Raw genomic sequence first — 16,481 nt, 5'->3', positions numbered from 1 at the left:
TGTTTGGGGGTGCTTCAGTATTAGGCAGCCTTCTGCCCTCCCATGTTCATCTGAAAATATGTGTTCTCCCGGCAGTTGTTGTCCCCAGATGAGAGTTCCTTTGTGCTGCCTCAGTTGAATCTCCTTTACTTGACAGAGATGTGCCTGAGCAGCGGCCCTCCCCAGCCCTTTCCCAAATCATACTTATTTTGCATAGGAGATACCATGGTCATAAAGATTGTTCTCCCAGGGTGAGGTTCATTCATTGCATTCTGGGTATGCTGACCCCTGTGATTTCCCCAAATGTGGGAAACTCAACTGCATTATTTGTGGTAGTGGGGGACTGTGTTTGTGTTTTCCTCTGGTCAGCTCTGGTAAAAGTCAGATTTCTTTGTCTCAGATCTTCCTCTAGCCTTGTTCTTCTTTCGAGAGTTCCATTGTGCTGCCTCAGTTTGATCTCCTTCACTTGACAGGGGGGTACCCAAGCAGCGACCCTCCCCAGCTCTAGCCCAACTCCTACATACCTGCCAGGTGAGATACTATGATCATGAAGGTGCTTCTCCCAGGGCAAGGCTCACCCATTGCACTCTGGGTGTGCTGCTCCTGCGATTTCCCCAAATGTGGGAAACTTGACTGCATAATTTGTGTTTCCCCTGGTCGGCTCTCGTATAATTCAGATCTCTTTGTCTCAGGTCTCTCTCCAGCCTAGTTTGCTGTCTGTTTCCACTTCTCTTTTCTTGAGCCGCTGCCTTCTATGCCCTTGTGCACTCTCCTGACTTCTCCTGTCTGCTTACTTTGTGCCTTCCAACGCACAATGCAAACTACAGGTAGTGCTGCAGGGCCCACACCCTTTTACTTGCCTTTCAGAGCAGCTCTGGAGCTGTTACAGTGCCCAGCTGCTGCAAGAAATCAGCTTGAATGCTTCAGGGGCTGGGGCATAGCCAACATGAGCCCCACACCGACGGAGGGTGGAGGTGTTTAATGCGAACTAAGGGTCATCCAAGCGCCGCAAAAGGCCGCCATGCCCTGCATACCCCTTTTCTCTTTTCATATGCAGATGAGGGTTCCAGCCAACTTTGGCCCACTGCTTGGATGACATCACCGTATGCAAATCCGTCTTCTGCAGACCTTTTCCCAGGAATGCTTGTACTAGTTGTTGCATTTGGTTTGTTGTTTGGGGGTGCTTCAGTATTAGGCAGCCTTCTGCTCTCCCATGTTCATCTGAAAATATGTGTTCTCCCTGCAGTTGTTGTCCCCAGATGAGAGTTCCCTTGTGCTGCCTCAGTTGAATCTCCTTTACTTGACAGAGATGTGCCTGAGCAGCGGCCCTCCCCAGCCCTATCCCAAATCATACTTATTTTGCATAGGAGATACCATTGTCATGAAGATTGTTCTCCCAGGGTGAGGTTCATTCATTGCATTCTGGGTATGCTGACCCCTGTGATTTCCCCAAATGTGGGAAACTCGACTGCATTATTTGTGGTAGTGGGGGACTGTGTTTGTGCTTTCCTCTGGTCAGCTCTGGTAAAAGTCAGATTTCTTTGTCTCAGATCTTCCTCTAGCCTTGTTCTTTTTTCGAGAGTTTCCTTGTGCTGCCTCAGTTGGAGCTCCTTCACTTGACAGGGGGGTGCCCGAACAGCGACCCTCCCCAGCTCTAGCCCAACTCCTACTTACCTGCCAGGTGAGATACTATGATCAGGAAGGTGCTTCTCCCAGGGCAAGGCTCACCCAATGCACTCTGGGTGTGCTGCTCCTACGATTTCCCCAAATGTGGGACACTTGATTACATAATTTGTGTTTCCTCTGGTCGGCTCTCGTATAATTCAGATCTCTTTGTCTCAGGTCTCTCTCCAGCCTAGTTTGCTGTCTGTTTCCACTTCTCTTTTCTTGAGCCGCTCCCTTCTATGCCCTTGTGCACTATCCTGACTTCTCCCGTCTGCTTACTTTGTGCCTTCCAAAGCACAATGCAAACTACAGGTAGTGCTGCAGGGCCCACACCCTTTTACTTGCTTTACAGAGCAGCTCTGGAGCTGTTACAGTGCCCAGCTGCTGCAAGAAATCAGCTTGAATGCTTCAGGGGCTGGGGCATAGCCAACATGAGCCCCACACCGAAGGAAGGTGGAGGTGTTTAATGCGAACTAGGGGTCATCCAAGCGCCGCAAAAGGCCGCCATGCCCTGCACACCCCATTTTTATTTTCATATGCAGACGAGGGTTGAAGCCAACTTTGACCCACTGCTTGGATGACATCACCATATGCAAATCCATCTGCTGCAGGCCTTCCCCCAGGAATGCTTGCACTAGTAGTTGCATTTGGTTTGTTGTTTGGGGGTGCTTCAGTATTAGGCAGCCTTCTGCCCTCCCATGTTCATCTGAAAATATGTGTTCTCCCTGCAGTTGTTGTCCCCAGATGAGAGTTCCCTTGTGTTGCCTCAGTTGAATCTCCTTTACTTGACAGAGATGTGCCTGAGCAGCGGCCCTCCCCAGCCCTATCCCAAATCATACTTATTTTGCATAGGAGATACCATGGTCATGAAGATTGTTCTCCCAGGGTGAGGTTCATTCATTGCACTCTGGGTATGCTGACCCCTGTGATTTCCCCAAATGTGGGAAACTCGACTGCATTATTTGTGGTAGTGGGGGACTGTGTTTGTGCTTTCCTCTGGTCAGCTCTGGTAAAAGTCAGATTTCTTTGTCTCAGATCTTCCTCTAGCCTTGTTCTTCTTTCGAGAGTTCCCTTGTGCTGCCTCAGTTGGATCTCCTTCACTTGACAGGGGGTGCCCGAGCAGCAATCCTCCACAGCTCTAGCCCAACTCCTACTTACCTGCCAGGTGAGATACTGTGATCTTCACTGTTAGGGCAATCAGGATGTGGAATTCCCTGCCAGGGAAGGTGGTAATGGCGGACTCTGTAATTGGATTTAAAAAAGGAATGTATACATTTCTGAATGAAAAAGCTATCCAAGGTTATAATACTTAAAATATCAACATGGTTAATCCGGGGGTAACATGAGTTATAGTAGTTAACTAGTCATAAAACATTATTCAGCAAGTATGTAGAATCATCACAACTTAAAACAGGTTGAACACGATGGGCAATTTGGCAATACTTTGGGATCAAAATGACTCCCAAATTCTATGATTTAAGCTGTTTTTTTAGGGTTTTTTGAAAAAAACACCCGAATCCAAAACACACCAGGATGAGGAGGATATGGGTGTTGCTGGCGCTGGGGAGGAAATTGACAAGGAGGATTCTGATGGTGAGGTGGTTTGTTTAAGTCAGGCACCCGGCGAGACACCTGTTGTCCGTGGGAGGAATATGGCCATTGACATGCCTGGTGAAAATACCAAAAAAATCAGCTCTTCGGTGTGGAAGTATTTCAACAGAAATGCGGACAACAGGTGTCAAGCCGTGTGTTGCCTTTGTCAAGCTGTAATAAGTAGGGGTAAGGACGTTAACCACCTCGGAACATCCTCCCTTATACGTCACCTGCAGCGCATTCATCATAAGTCAGTGACAAGTTCAAAAACTTTGGGCGACAGCGGAAGCAGTCCACTGACCAGTAAATCCCTTCCTCTTGTAACCAAGCTCACGCAAACCACCCCACCAACTCCCTCAGTGTCAATTTCCTCCTTCCCCAGGAATGCCAATAGTCCTGCAGGCCATGTCACTGACAATTCTGACGAGTTCTCTCCTGCCTGGGATTCCTCCGATGCATCCTTGAGTGTAACGCCTACTGCTGCTGGCGCTGCTGTTGTTGCTGCTGGGAGTCGATGGTCATCCCAGAGGGGAAGTCGTAAGACCACTTTTACTACTTCCACCAAGCAATTGACTGTCCAACAGTCTTTTGCAAGGAAGATGAAATATCACAGCAGTCATCCTGCTGCAAAGCGGATAACTGAGGCCTTGGCATCCTGGGCAGTGAGAAACGTGGTTCCGGTATCCATCATTACTTCAGAGCCAACTATAGACTTGATTGAGGTACTGTGTCCCCGGTACCAAATACCATCTAGGTTCCATTTCTCTAGGCAGGCGATACCGAAAATGTACACAGACCTCAGAAAAAGACTCACCAGTGTCCTAAAAAATGCAGTTGTACCCAATGTCCACTTAACCACGGACATGTGGACAAGTGGAGCAGGGCAGACTCAGGACTATATGACTGTGACAGCCCACTGGGTAGATGTATTGACTCCCGCCGCAAGAACAGCAGCGGCGGCACCAGTAGCAGCATCTCGCAAACGCCAACTCTTTCCTAGGCAGGCTACGCTTTGTATCACCGCTTTCCAGAATACGCACACAGCTGAAAACCTCTTACGGCAACTAAGGAAGATCATCACAGAATGGCTTACCCCAATTGGACTCTCCTGTGGATTTGTGGCATCGGACAACGCCAGCAATATTGTGCGTGCATTATATCTGGGCAAATTCCAGCACGTCCCATGTTTTGCACATACCTTGAATTTGGTGGTGCAGAATTATTTAAAAAACGACAGGGGCGTGCAAGAGATGCTGTCGGTGGCCACAAGAATTGCGGGACACTTTCGGCGTACAGGCACCACGTACAGAAGACTGGAGCAACACCAAAAACGCCTGAACCTGCCCTGCCATCATCTGAAGCAAGAAGTGGTAACGAGGTGGAATTCAACCCTCTATATGCTTCAGAGGATGGAGGAGCAGCAAAAGGCCATTCAAGCCTATACATCTGACCACGATATAGGAGGTGGAATGCACCTGTCTCAAGCGCAGTGGAGAATGATTTCAACGTTGTGCAAGGTTCTGCAACCTTTTGAACTTGCCACACGTGAAGTCAGTTCAGACACTGCCAGCCTGAGTCAGGTCATTCCCGTCATCAGGCTTTTGCAGAAGAAGCTGGAGACATTGAAGGAGGAGCTAAGACAGAGCGATTCCGCTAGGCATGTGGGACTTGTGGATGGAGCCCTTCATTCGCTTAACCAGGATTCACGGGTGGTCAATCTGTTGAAATCAGAGCACTACATTTTGGCCACCGTGCTCGATCCTAGATTTAAAACCTACGTTGTATCTCTCTTTCCGGCAGACACAAGTCTGCAGGGGTTCAAAGACCTGCTGGTGAGAAAATTATCAAGTCAAGCGGAACTTGATCGGTCAACAGCTCCTCCTTCACATTCTCCCGCAATTGGGGGTGCGAGGAAAAGGCTCAGAATTCCGAGCCCACCCGCTGGCGGTGATGCAGGGCAGTCTGGAGCGACTGCTGATGCTGACATCTGGTCCGGACTGAAGGACCTGCCAACGATTACGGACATGTCGTCTACTGTCACTGCATATGATTCTCTCACCATTGAAAGAATGGTGGAGGATTATATGAGTGACCGCATCCAAGTAGGCACGTCAGACAGTCCGTACGTATACTGGCAGGAAAAAGAGGCAATTTGGAGGCCCTTGCACAAACTGGCTTTATTCTACCTAAGTTGCCCTCCCACAAGTGTGTACTCCGAAAGAGTGTTTAGTGCCGCCGCTCACCTTGTCAGCAATCGGCGTACGAGGTTACTTCCAGAAAATGTGGAGAAGATGATGTTCATTAAAATGAATTATAATCAATTTCTCCGTGGAGACATTGACCAGCAGCAATTGCCTCCACAAAGTATACAGGGAGCTGAGATGGTGGATTCCAGTGGGGACGAATTGATAATCTGTGAGGAGGGGGATGTACACGGTGATGAATCGGAGGATGATGAGGTGGACATCTTGCCTCTATAGAGCCAGTTTGTGCAAGGAGAGATTAATTGCTTCTTTTTTGGTGGGGGTCCAAACCAACCCGTCATTTCAGTCACAGTCGTGTGGCAGACCCTGTCACTGAAATGATGGGTTGGTTAAAGTGTGCATGTCCTGTTTATACAACATAAGGGTGGGTGGGAGGGCCCAAGGCAATTCCACCTTGCACCTCTTTTTTCTTTTATTTTTCTTTGCGTCATGTGCTGTTTGGGGAGTGTTTTTTGGAAGGGCCATCCTGCGTGACACTGCAGTGCCACTCCTAGATGGGCCAGGTGTTTGTGTCGGCCACTTGGGTCGCTGAGCTTAGTCACACAGCTACCTCATTGCGCCTCTTTTTTTCTTTGCGTCATGTGCTGTTTGGGGAGTGTTTTTTGGAAGGGCCATCCTGCGTGACACTGCAGTGACACTCCTAGATGGGCCAGGTGTTTGTGTCGTCCACTTGGGTCGCTGAGCTTAGTCACACAGCTACCTCATTGCGCCTCTTTTTTTCTTTGCGTCATGTGCTGTTTGGGGAGTGTTTTTTGGAAGGGCCATCCTGCGTGACACTGCAGTGCCACTCCTAGATGGGCCAGGTGTTTGTGTCGGCCACTTGGGTCGCTGAGCTTAGTCACACAGCTACCTCATTGCGCCTCTTTTTTTCTTTGCGTCATGTGCTGTTTGGGGAGTGTTTTTTGGAAGGGCCATCATGCGTGACACTGCAGTGCCACTCCTAGATGGGCCAGGTGTTTGTGTCGGCCACTTGGGTCACTGAGCTTAGTCATCCAGCGACCTCGGTGCAAATTTTAGGACTAAAAATAATATTGTGAGGTGTGAGGTGTTAAGAATAGACTGAAAATGAGTGGAAATTATGGTTATTGAGGTTAATAATACTTTGGGATCAAAATGACTCCCAAATTCTATGATTTAAGCTGTTTTTTAGGGTTTTTTGAAAAAAACACCCGAATCCAAAACACACCCGAATCCGACAACAAAAAATTCGGTGAGGTTTAGCCAAAACGCGTTCGAACCCAAAACACGGCCGCGGAACCGAACCCAAAACCAAAACACAAAACCCGAAAAATTTCCGGTGCACATCTCTAGTGGCCATGCCATGTCACTGTGCAGGAGCCAGCACCGCTCACACACTAGTCCCCGGTGCAGCCCCCAACCCCCGGGACACCCGGAGCAACAAAATGTAGATTCAGGCCACCAGGCCACGCCCCTACCTATGAAACCATGCCTCCTTTTTACCATTGCGCTGCTTATCTGCGCGCACTGCATTACAATCTCCCTCGCCACCTCTCTGGGTGTCACCAGTGATAGTGACACCTCTGCCATGCTTGTAGCAGCTGGTCCTAAGATCTACGCCTCAAGCCCTGAGTGTTTGCCCTTGTGACTTGTTGATCATCATAGCAAAGCAGATGCTTACAGAAAACTGCAGGGGCTTAGATTGAAAATAAAAAAAATTGATGGGTATAAGGTAGAGAGGAGCGGGTTCGGTTCTCCGAGAACCGAATTCCCCACGAACTCCACGTGGTTTACACTGGTACGAGGCAGGCTCGGTTGTTCCCGCCTGACTCGGAAAACCTGAACAAGGGAAAATGTCATCATCCCGCTGTCGGATTCTCGCGAGATTCGGATTCCATATAAAGAGCTGCGCGTTGCCGCCATTTTTACTCGTGCATTGAAGAGAGAGCGGAGAGGACGTGGCTATGTTCTCTCAGTGGAAATCTCAATATCAGTGCTCAGTATCAGTGGATACTTATTGCTGCTCAGTAATACTAGTAGTGTGTCTCTCCTGCTCAGTGTCAGTTCTCAGTAGTATCCTCATCAGTGCTCAGTATCACTGCTCATTGTCTTGTGCTGCATTGTTGTGCTCAGCATACTACAGTACATTACTAATAGTCCAGTGCTGCATCTTGCTGCTCAGTGTCAGTTCTAGTATCCTCATCAGTGCTCACTATCACTGCTCATTGCATTGTGGTGTTCTGTATACTACAGTAACATAGTAATATAGTAACATATAGTAACATAGTTTTTGAGGTTGAATAGAGGCAAATTGCCCATCGTGTTCAACCTGTTTTAAGTTGTGATGATTCTACATACTTGCTGAATAATGTTTTATGACTAGTTAGCTACTACAACTCATGTTACCCCCGGATTAACCATGTTGATATTTTAAGTATTATAACCTTGGATAGCTTTTTCATTCAGAAATGTATCCATTCCTTTTTTAAATCCAATTACAGAGTCCGCCATTACCACCTTCCCTGGCAGGGAATTCCACATCCTGATTGCCCTAACAGTGAAGATCATAGTATCTCTCCTAGCAGGTAAGTAGGAGTTGGGCCAGAGCTGTGGAGGATTGCTGCTCGGGCACCCCCTGTCAAGTGAAGGAGATCCAACTGAGGCAGCACAAGGGAACTCTCGAAAGAAGAACAAGGCTAGAGGAAGATCTGAGACAAAGAAATCTGACTTTTACCAGAGCTGACCAGAGGAAAGCACAAACACAGTCCCCCACTACCACAAATAATGCAGTCGAGTTTCCCACATTTGGGGAAATCACAGGGGTCAGCATACCCAGAATGCAATGAATGAACCTCACCCTGGGAGAACAATCTTCATGACCATGGTATCGCCTATGCAAAATAAGTATGATTTGGGATAGGGCTGGGGAGGGCCGCTGCTCAGGCACATCTCTGTCAAGTAAAGGAGATTCAACTGAGGCAGCACAAGGGAACTCTCATCTGGAGACAACAACTGCAGGGAGAACACATATTTTCAGATGAACATGGGAGGGCAGAAGGCTGCCTAATACTGAAGCACCCCCAAACAACAAACCAAATGCAACAACTAGTACAAGCATTCCTGGGGGAAGTTCTGCAGAAGATGGATTTGCATACGGTGATGTCATCCAAGCAGTGGGCCAAAGTTGGCTGGAACCCTCATCTGCATATGAAAAGAGAAAAGGGGTATGCAGGGCATGGCGGCCTTTTGCGGCGCTTGGATGACCCTTAGTTCGCATTAAACACCCCCACCCTCCTTCGGTGTGGGGCTCATGTTGACAATGCCCCAGCCCCTGAAGCATTCAAGCTGATTTCTTACAGCAGCTTGGCACTGTAACAGCTCCAGAGCTGCTCTGTAAGGCAAGTAAAAGGGTGTGTAGTTTGCATTGTGCATTGGAAGGCACAAAGTAAGCAGACAGGAGGAGAAGTCAGGATAGTGCACAAGGGTATAAAAGGGAGGGGCTCAAGAAAAAAGAAGTGGAAACAGACAGCAAACTAGGCTGGAGAGAGACCTGAGACAAAGAGATCTGAATTATACGAGAGCCGACCAGGGGAAACACAAATTATGCAGTCAAGTTTCCCACATTTGGGGAAATCGCAGGGGCAGCACACCCAGAGTGCAATGGGTGAGCCTTGCCCTGGGAGAAGCACCTTCATGATCATAGTATCTCACCTGGCAGGTAAGTAGGAGTTGGGCTTGAGCTGGGGAGGGTCGCTGCTCGGGCACCCCCCTGTCAAGTGAAGGAGATCCAACTGAGGCAGCACAAGGGAACTCTCGAAAGAAGAACAAGGCTAGAGGAAGATCTGAAACAAAGAAATCTGACTTTTACCAGAGCTGACCAGAGGAAAACACAAACACAGTCCCCCACTACCACAAATAATGCAGTCGAGTTACCCACATTTGGGGAAATCACAGGGGTCAGCATACCCAGAATGCAATGAATGAACCTCACCCTGGGAGAATAATCTTCATGACCATGGTATCTCCTATGCAAAATAAGTATGATTTGGGATAGGGCTGGGGAGGGCCGCTGCTCAGGCACATCTCTGTCAAGTAAAGGAGATTCAACTGAGGCAGCACAAGGGAACTCCAGCATCCTCTACAGACTAAGAGAAAAGGATTTACCGGTAGGTATTAAAATCCTATTTTCTCATACGACCTAGAGGATGCTGGGGTCACATTAAGAACCATGGGGTTATACCAAAGCTCTTGAACGGGTGGAAGAGTGCGTACGACTCTGCAGCACCGAATGACCCAACTTGAGGTTATCATCGGCAAGGATGCAGTGGCGTTAATGTTTCCTGGTGTCAACCTGTATTATTTCAGTAGATATTGAAATGAGGATGCATCTTGCTGCCTTTCCAATGAAGCAAGTTTAATTTAGTAATAGGTGAAAAACCATCCCTACAAAGATGTTAATCAGATACTTGGCTTTGTGGACACTTTTCAGAGAACAAATTTGTTATCATAAAAATAAAGCCAGAAAATGAAGAGCTGTTTAATCACTCAATTGGATTTTTTTGCCAGCATATTTCTTTTTCTCTGCAAACCACTGCTAAATTGTGCTTCCTAGCTGTTTTTATAAAATCACTGAATCAAATCTAACTCTGATTACATCAGAGAAGGCCAGGCACCCTATACCATAACAGGGGTTTTTGAAATTTTGACTTGTCTACTTAAAGATCACCAAAATCTGATAACAAGGTCAATTACATCCCTGGGTGGGATTGAACCACCAACCCTTTGGTTAATAACCAATCACACTAACCAATTGCGCCACAGAGACACTTTGCAAAAGTCCATACTGACAAAGGCTAATAAGCATTCATCTAGAACGTTTCCTAGAAAAACTTTAAAAAGTCAATAATCTGGAGAGTTTTTGTAAGATGTTTCTTCCATCAACCAACGAAGAAACACATTGTTACTTTCCCATGATGAGTGAGTGCTTCAAGATCTCTTGCACTTACATGTGCAGCAGAGTACTGTAATGAAAGCATGCTGGGTTCATAACCCAGAGGTAGGCAGATTGAAACTATCCTCTGCTATATGCATTTTTTTTTTGTTAATTAAAGTAATCCAAAACTGGGATTGATATTTTTTCTCTTTTATTTTTACTTAAAGTACAATAACTTTTACCATTTTAATATGTTTTAATAGTATATTGACAGTATTGTTTTCTTTCAAAAATCCACTTAATTTTCTTTACCCGATTATTAAAATGGTAATTGACAAAAACAAACTACATTGTCACCAGAAGAGCAATACAAAATGTACAAGTGATATATTAAAATCATCTTTCCAGCTTGAATTTCAATGATGCATTGGGGCAACGATTTTGTGAGAAACATCTTCACCCTTAAATAAAGATTTTCTTAATTCCTTACCTGTGTGCTAATTAGATATCACCTTGTTTTCACATTAAACAGACTTCCACATGAGAAAGCAGCAAGGATGCAGTGGCGTTAATGTTTCCTGGTGTCAACCTGTATTATTTCAGTAGATATTGAAATGAGGATGCATCTTGCTGCCTTTCCAATGAAGCAAGTTTAATTTAGTAATAGGTGAAAAACCATCCCTACAAAGATGTTAATCCGATACTTGGCTTTGTGGACACTTTTCAGAGAACAAATTTGTTAGCATAAAAATAAAGCCAGAAAATGAAGAGCTGTTTAATCACTCAATTGGATTTTTCTGCCAGCATATTTCATTTTCTCTGCAACCCACTGCTAAATTGTGCTTCCTAGCTGTTTTTTTATAAAATCACTTAATCAAATCTAACTCTGATTACATCAGAGTAGGCCAGGTACCCTACACCATAACAGGGGGTTTGAAATTTTGACTTGTCTACTTAAAGATCACCAAAATCTGATGACAAGGTCAATAACATCCCTGGGTGGGATTGAACCACCAACCCTTTGGTTAATAACCAAACACACTAACCGATTGCACCACACAGACACTTTGCAAAAGTACATACTGACAAAGGCTAATAAGCATTCATCTAGAACGTTTCCTAGAAAACTTTAAAAAGTCAATAATCTGGAGAGATTTTGTAAGATGTTTCTTCCATCAACCAATGAAGAAACGCATTGGTACTTTCCCATGATGAGTGAGTGCTTCAGGATCTCTTGCACTTACATGTGCAGCAGAGTACTGCAATGGAAGCATGCTGGGCCCATAACCCAGAGGTAGGCAGATTGAAACTATCCTCTGCTATATGCATTTTTTTTTGTTAATTAAAGTAATCCAAAACTGGGATTGATATTTTTGCTCTTTTATTTTTACTTAAAGTACAATAACTTTTACCATTTTAATTTGTTTTAATAGTATATTGACAGTATTGTTTTCTTTCAAAAATCCACTTAATTTTCTTTACCCTATTATTAAAATGGTAATTGACAAAAACAAACTACATTGTCACCAGAAGAGCAATACAAAATGTACAAGTGATATATTAAAATCATCTTTCCAGCTTGAATTTCAATGATGCATTGGGGCAACGATTTTGTGAGAAACATCTTCACCCTTAAATAAAGATTTTCTTAATTCCTTACCTGTGTGCTAATTAGATATCACCTTGTTTTCACATTAAACAGACTTACACATGAGAAAGCAGCAAGGATGCAGTGGCGTTAATGTTTCCTGGTGTCAACCTGTATTATTTCAGTAGATATTGAAATGAGGATGCATCTTGCTGCCTTTCCAATGAAGCAAGTTTAATTTAGTAATAGGTGAAAAACCATCCCTACAAAGATGTTAATCAGATACTTGGCTTTGTGGACACTTTTCAGAGAACAAATTTGATAGCATAAAAATAAAGCCAGAAAATGAAGAGCTGTTTAATCACTCAATTGGATTTTTTTGCCAGCATATTTCTTTTTCTCTGCAAACCACTGCTAAATTGTGCTTCCTAGCTGTTTTTATAAAATCACTGAATCAAATCTAACTCTGATTACATCAGAGAAGGCCAGGTACCCTACACCATAACAGGGGTTTTTGAAATTTTGACTTGTCTACTTAAAGATCACCAAAATCTGATAACAAGGTCAATTACGTCCCTGGGTGGGATTGAACCACCAACCTTTTGGTTAATAGCCGTACACACTAACTGATTGCGCCACAGCGACACTTTGCAAAAGTACATACTGACAAAGGCTAATAAGCATTCATCTAGAACGTTTCCTAGAAAAACTTTAAATAGTCAATAATCTGGAGAGTTTTTGTAAGATGTTTCTTCCATCAACCAATGAAGAAACACATTGGTACTTTCCCATGATGAGTGAGTGCTTCAGGATCTCTTGCAATTACATGTGCAGCAGAGTACTGTAATGGAAGCTCGCTGGGTCCATAACCCAGAGGTAGGCAGATTGAAACTATCCTCTGCTATATGCATTTTTTTTTGTTAATTAAAGTAAACCAAAACTGGGATTGATATTTTTGCTCTTTTATTTTTACTTAAAGTAACAATAAGTTTTACCATTTTAATTTGTTTTAATAGTATATTGACAGTATTGTTTTCTTTCAAAAATCCACTTAATTTTCTTTACCCGATTATTAAAATGGTAATTGACAAAAACAAACTACATTGTCACCAGAAGAGCAATACAAAATGTACAAGTGATATATTAAAATCATCTTTCCAGCTTGGATTTCAATGATGCATTGGGGCAACGATTTTGTGAGAAACATCTTCACCCTTAAATAAAGATTTTCTTAATTCCTTACCTGTGTGCTAATTAGATATCACCTTGTTTTCACATTAAACAGACTTCCACATGAGAAAACAGCAAAGATGCAGTGGCGTTAATGTTTCATGGTGTCAACCTGTATTATTTCCGTAGATATTGAAATGAGGATGCATCTTGCTGCCTTTCCAATGAAGCAAGTTTAATTTAGTAATAGGTGAAAAACCATCCCTACAAAGATGTTAATCAGATACTTGGCTTTGTGGACACTTTTCAGAGAACAAATTTGTTATCATAAAAATAAAGCCAGAAAATGAAGAGCTGTTTAATCACTCAATTGTATTTTTCTGCCAGCTTTTTTCTTTTTCTCTGCAACCCACTGCTAAATTGTGCTTCCTAGCTGTTTTTTTATAAAATCACTTAATCAAATCTAACTCTGATTACATCAGAGAAGGCCAGGTACCCTACACCATAAGAGGGGGTTTGCAATTTTGACTTGTCTACTTAAATATCACCAAAATCTGATCACAAGGTCAATTACGTCCCTGGGTGGGATTGAACCACCAACCTTTTGATTAATAGCTGAACACACTAACCGATTGCGCCACAGAGACACTTTGCAAAAAGAATATACTGACAAAGACTAATAAGCATTCATCTAGAACGTTTCCTAGAAAAACTTTAAAAAGTCAATAATCTGGAGAGTTTTTGTAAGATGTTTCTTCCAGCAACCAATGAAGAAACACATTGGTACTTTCGCATGATGAGTGAGTGCTTCAGGATCTCTTGCACTTACATGTGCAGCAGAGTACTGCAATGGAAGCATGCTGGGCCCATAACCCAGAGGTAGGCAGATTGAAACTATCCTTTGCTATATGCATTTTTTTTTTGTTCATTAAAGTAATCCAAAACTGGGATTGATATTTTAGCTTTTATTTTTACTTAAAGTACAATAACTTTTACCATTTTAATTTGTTTTAATAGTATATTGACAGTATTGTTTTCTTTCAAAAATCCACTTAATTTTCTTTACCCTATTATTAAAATGGTAATTGACAAAAACAAACTACATTGTCACCAGAAGAGCAATACAAAATGTACAAGTGATATATTAAAATCATCTTTCCAGCTTGAATTTCAATGATGCATTGGGGCAATGATTTTGTGAGAAACATCTTTACCCTTAAATAAAGATTTTCTTAATTCCTTACCTGTGTGCTAATTAGATATCACCTTGTTTTCACATTAAACAGACTTCCACATGAGAAAGCAGCAAGGATGCAGTGGCGTTAATGTTTCCTGGTGTCAACCTGTATTATTTCAGTAGATATTGAAATGAGGATGCATCTTGCTGCCTTTCCAATGAAGCAAGTTTAATTTAGTAATAGGTGAAAAACCATCCCTACAAATATGTTAATCAGATACTTGGCTTTGTGGACACTTTTCAGAGAACAAATTAGTTAGCATAAAAATAAAGCCAGAAAATGAAGAGCTGTTTAATCACTCAATTGGATTTTTCTGCCAGCATATTTCTTTTTCTCTGCAACCCACTGCTAAATTGTGCTTCCTAGCTGTTTTTATAAAATCACTGAATCAAATCTAACTCTGATTACATCAGAGAAGGCCAGGTACCCTACACCATAACAGGGGTTTTCGAAATTTTGACTTGTCTACTTAAAGATCAACAAAATCTGATAACAAGGTCAATTATGTCCCTGGGTGGGATTGAACCACCAACCTTTTGGTTAATAGCTGTACACACTAACTGATTGCGCCACAGCGACACTTTGCAAAAGTACATACTGACAAAGGCTAATAAGCATTCATCTAGAACGTTTCCTATAAAAACTTTAAATAGTCAATAATCTGGAGAGTTTTTGTAAGATGTTTCTTCCATCAACCAATGAAGAAACACATTGGTACTTTCCCATGATGAGTGAGTGCTTCAGGATCTCTTGCACTTACATGTGCAGCAGAGTACTGTTATGAAAGCATGCTGGGTCCATAACCCAGAGGTAGGCAGATTGAAACTATCCTCTGCTATATGCATTTTTTTTTTGTTAATTAAAGTAATCCAAAACTGGGATTGATATTTTTGCTCTTTTATTTTTACTTAAAGTACAATAACTTTTACCATTTTAATTTGTTTTAATAGTATATTGACAGTATTGTTTTCTTTCAAAAATCCAATTAATTTTCTTTACCCGATTATTAAAATGGTAATTGACAAAAACAAACTACATTGTCACCAGAAGAGCAATACAAAATGTACAAGTGATATATTAAAATCATCTTTCCAGCTTGGATTTCAATGATGCATTGGGGCAACGATTTTGTGAGAAACATCTTCACCCTTAAATAAAGATTTTCTTAATTCCTTACCTGTGTGCTAATTAGATATCACTTTGTTTTCACATTAAACAGACTTCCACATGAGAAAACAGCAAAGATGCAGTGGCGTTAATGTTTCCTGGTGTCAACCTGTATTATTTCCGTAGATATTGAAATGAGGATGCATCTTGCTGCCTTTCCAATGAAGCAAGTTTAATTTAGTAATAGGTGAAAAACCATCCCTACAAAGATGTTAATCAGATACTTGGCTTTGTGGACACTTTTCAGAGAACAAATTTGTTATCATAAAAATAAAGCCAGAAAATGAAGAGCTGTTTAATCACTCAATTGGATTTTTCTGCCAGCATTTTTCTTTTTCTCTGCAACCCACTGCTAAATTGTGCTTCCTAGCTGTTTTTTTTATAAAATCACTTAATCAAATCTAACTCTGATTACATCAGAGAAGGCCAGGTACCCTACACCATAAGAGGGGTTTTGCAATTTTGACTTGTCTACTTAAATATTACCAAAATCTGATCACAATGTCAATTACGTCCCTGGGTGGGATTGAACCACCAACCTTCTGATTAATAGCTGAACACACTAACCGATTGCGCCACAGAGACACTTTGCAAAAAGTACATACTGACAAAGACTAATAAGCATTCATCTAGAACGTTTCCTAGAAAAACTTTAAAAAGTCAATAATCTGGAGAGTTTTTGTAAGATGTTTCTTCCAGCAACCAATGAAGAAACACATTGGTACTTTCGCATGATGAGTGAGTGCTTCAGGATCTCTTGCACTTACATGTGCAGCAGAGTACTGCACTGGAAGCATGCTGGGCCCATAACCCAGAGGTAGGCAGATTGAAACTATCCTTTGCTATATGCATTTTTTTTTTGTTCATTAAAGTAATCCAAAACTGGGATTGATATTTTAGCTTTTATTTTTACTTAAAGTACAATA

The 16,481-nt window shown here is 42.8% G+C and overlaps 8 non-coding genes across 8 annotated transcripts; 5 read left to right on the top strand and 3 right to left on the bottom strand.

Annotated features, from left to right (window-relative positions):
- Window positions 1-179: 179 nt before the first annotated feature.
- Window positions 180-343, top strand: LOC135011697 (U1 spliceosomal RNA). The gene has a single exon (XR_010210744.1). It is a non-coding gene; the product is annotated as a U1 spliceosomal RNA (small nuclear RNA).
- A 152-nt stretch (window positions 344-495) lies between these two features.
- LOC135011912 (U1 spliceosomal RNA) lies at window positions 496-658 on the top strand. Its single transcript, XR_010210947.1, has one exon. It is a non-coding gene; the product is annotated as a U1 spliceosomal RNA (small nuclear RNA).
- A 671-nt stretch (window positions 659-1,329) lies between these two features.
- LOC135011707 (U1 spliceosomal RNA) lies at window positions 1,330-1,493 on the top strand. Its single transcript, XR_010210754.1, has one exon. It is a non-coding gene; the product is annotated as a U1 spliceosomal RNA (small nuclear RNA).
- A 152-nt stretch (window positions 1,494-1,645) lies between these two features.
- Window positions 1,646-1,808, top strand: LOC135012004 (U1 spliceosomal RNA). The gene has a single exon (XR_010211021.1). It is a non-coding gene; the product is annotated as a U1 spliceosomal RNA (small nuclear RNA).
- Window positions 1,809-2,479: 671 nt separating this feature from the next.
- LOC135011727 (U1 spliceosomal RNA) lies at window positions 2,480-2,643 on the top strand. The gene has a single exon (XR_010210773.1). It is a non-coding gene; the product is annotated as a U1 spliceosomal RNA (small nuclear RNA).
- A 5,560-nt stretch (window positions 2,644-8,203) lies between these two features.
- LOC135011720 (U1 spliceosomal RNA) lies at window positions 8,204-8,367 on the bottom strand. Its single transcript, XR_010210767.1, has one exon. It is a non-coding gene; the product is annotated as a U1 spliceosomal RNA (small nuclear RNA).
- Window positions 8,368-9,022: 655 nt separating this feature from the next.
- On the bottom strand, window positions 9,023-9,185 carry LOC135011856 (U1 spliceosomal RNA). The gene has a single exon (XR_010210896.1). It is a non-coding gene; the product is annotated as a U1 spliceosomal RNA (small nuclear RNA).
- A 152-nt stretch (window positions 9,186-9,337) lies between these two features.
- LOC135011768 (U1 spliceosomal RNA) lies at window positions 9,338-9,501 on the bottom strand. Its single transcript, XR_010210814.1, has one exon. It is a non-coding gene; the product is annotated as a U1 spliceosomal RNA (small nuclear RNA).
- Window positions 9,502-16,481: the final 6,980 nt, after the last annotated feature.

This window comes from Pseudophryne corroboree, unplaced genomic scaffold (genome assembly GCF_028390025.1).
Source record: "Pseudophryne corroboree isolate aPseCor3 unplaced genomic scaffold, aPseCor3.hap2 scaffold_251, whole genome shotgun sequence".
NCBI classification, from domain to species: Eukaryota; Metazoa; Chordata; class Amphibia; order Anura; family Myobatrachidae; genus Pseudophryne; species Pseudophryne corroboree.
The sequence above is the reverse complement of the archived record's forward strand: the minus strand, read 5'-3'. Positions and strand labels throughout refer to the sequence as shown.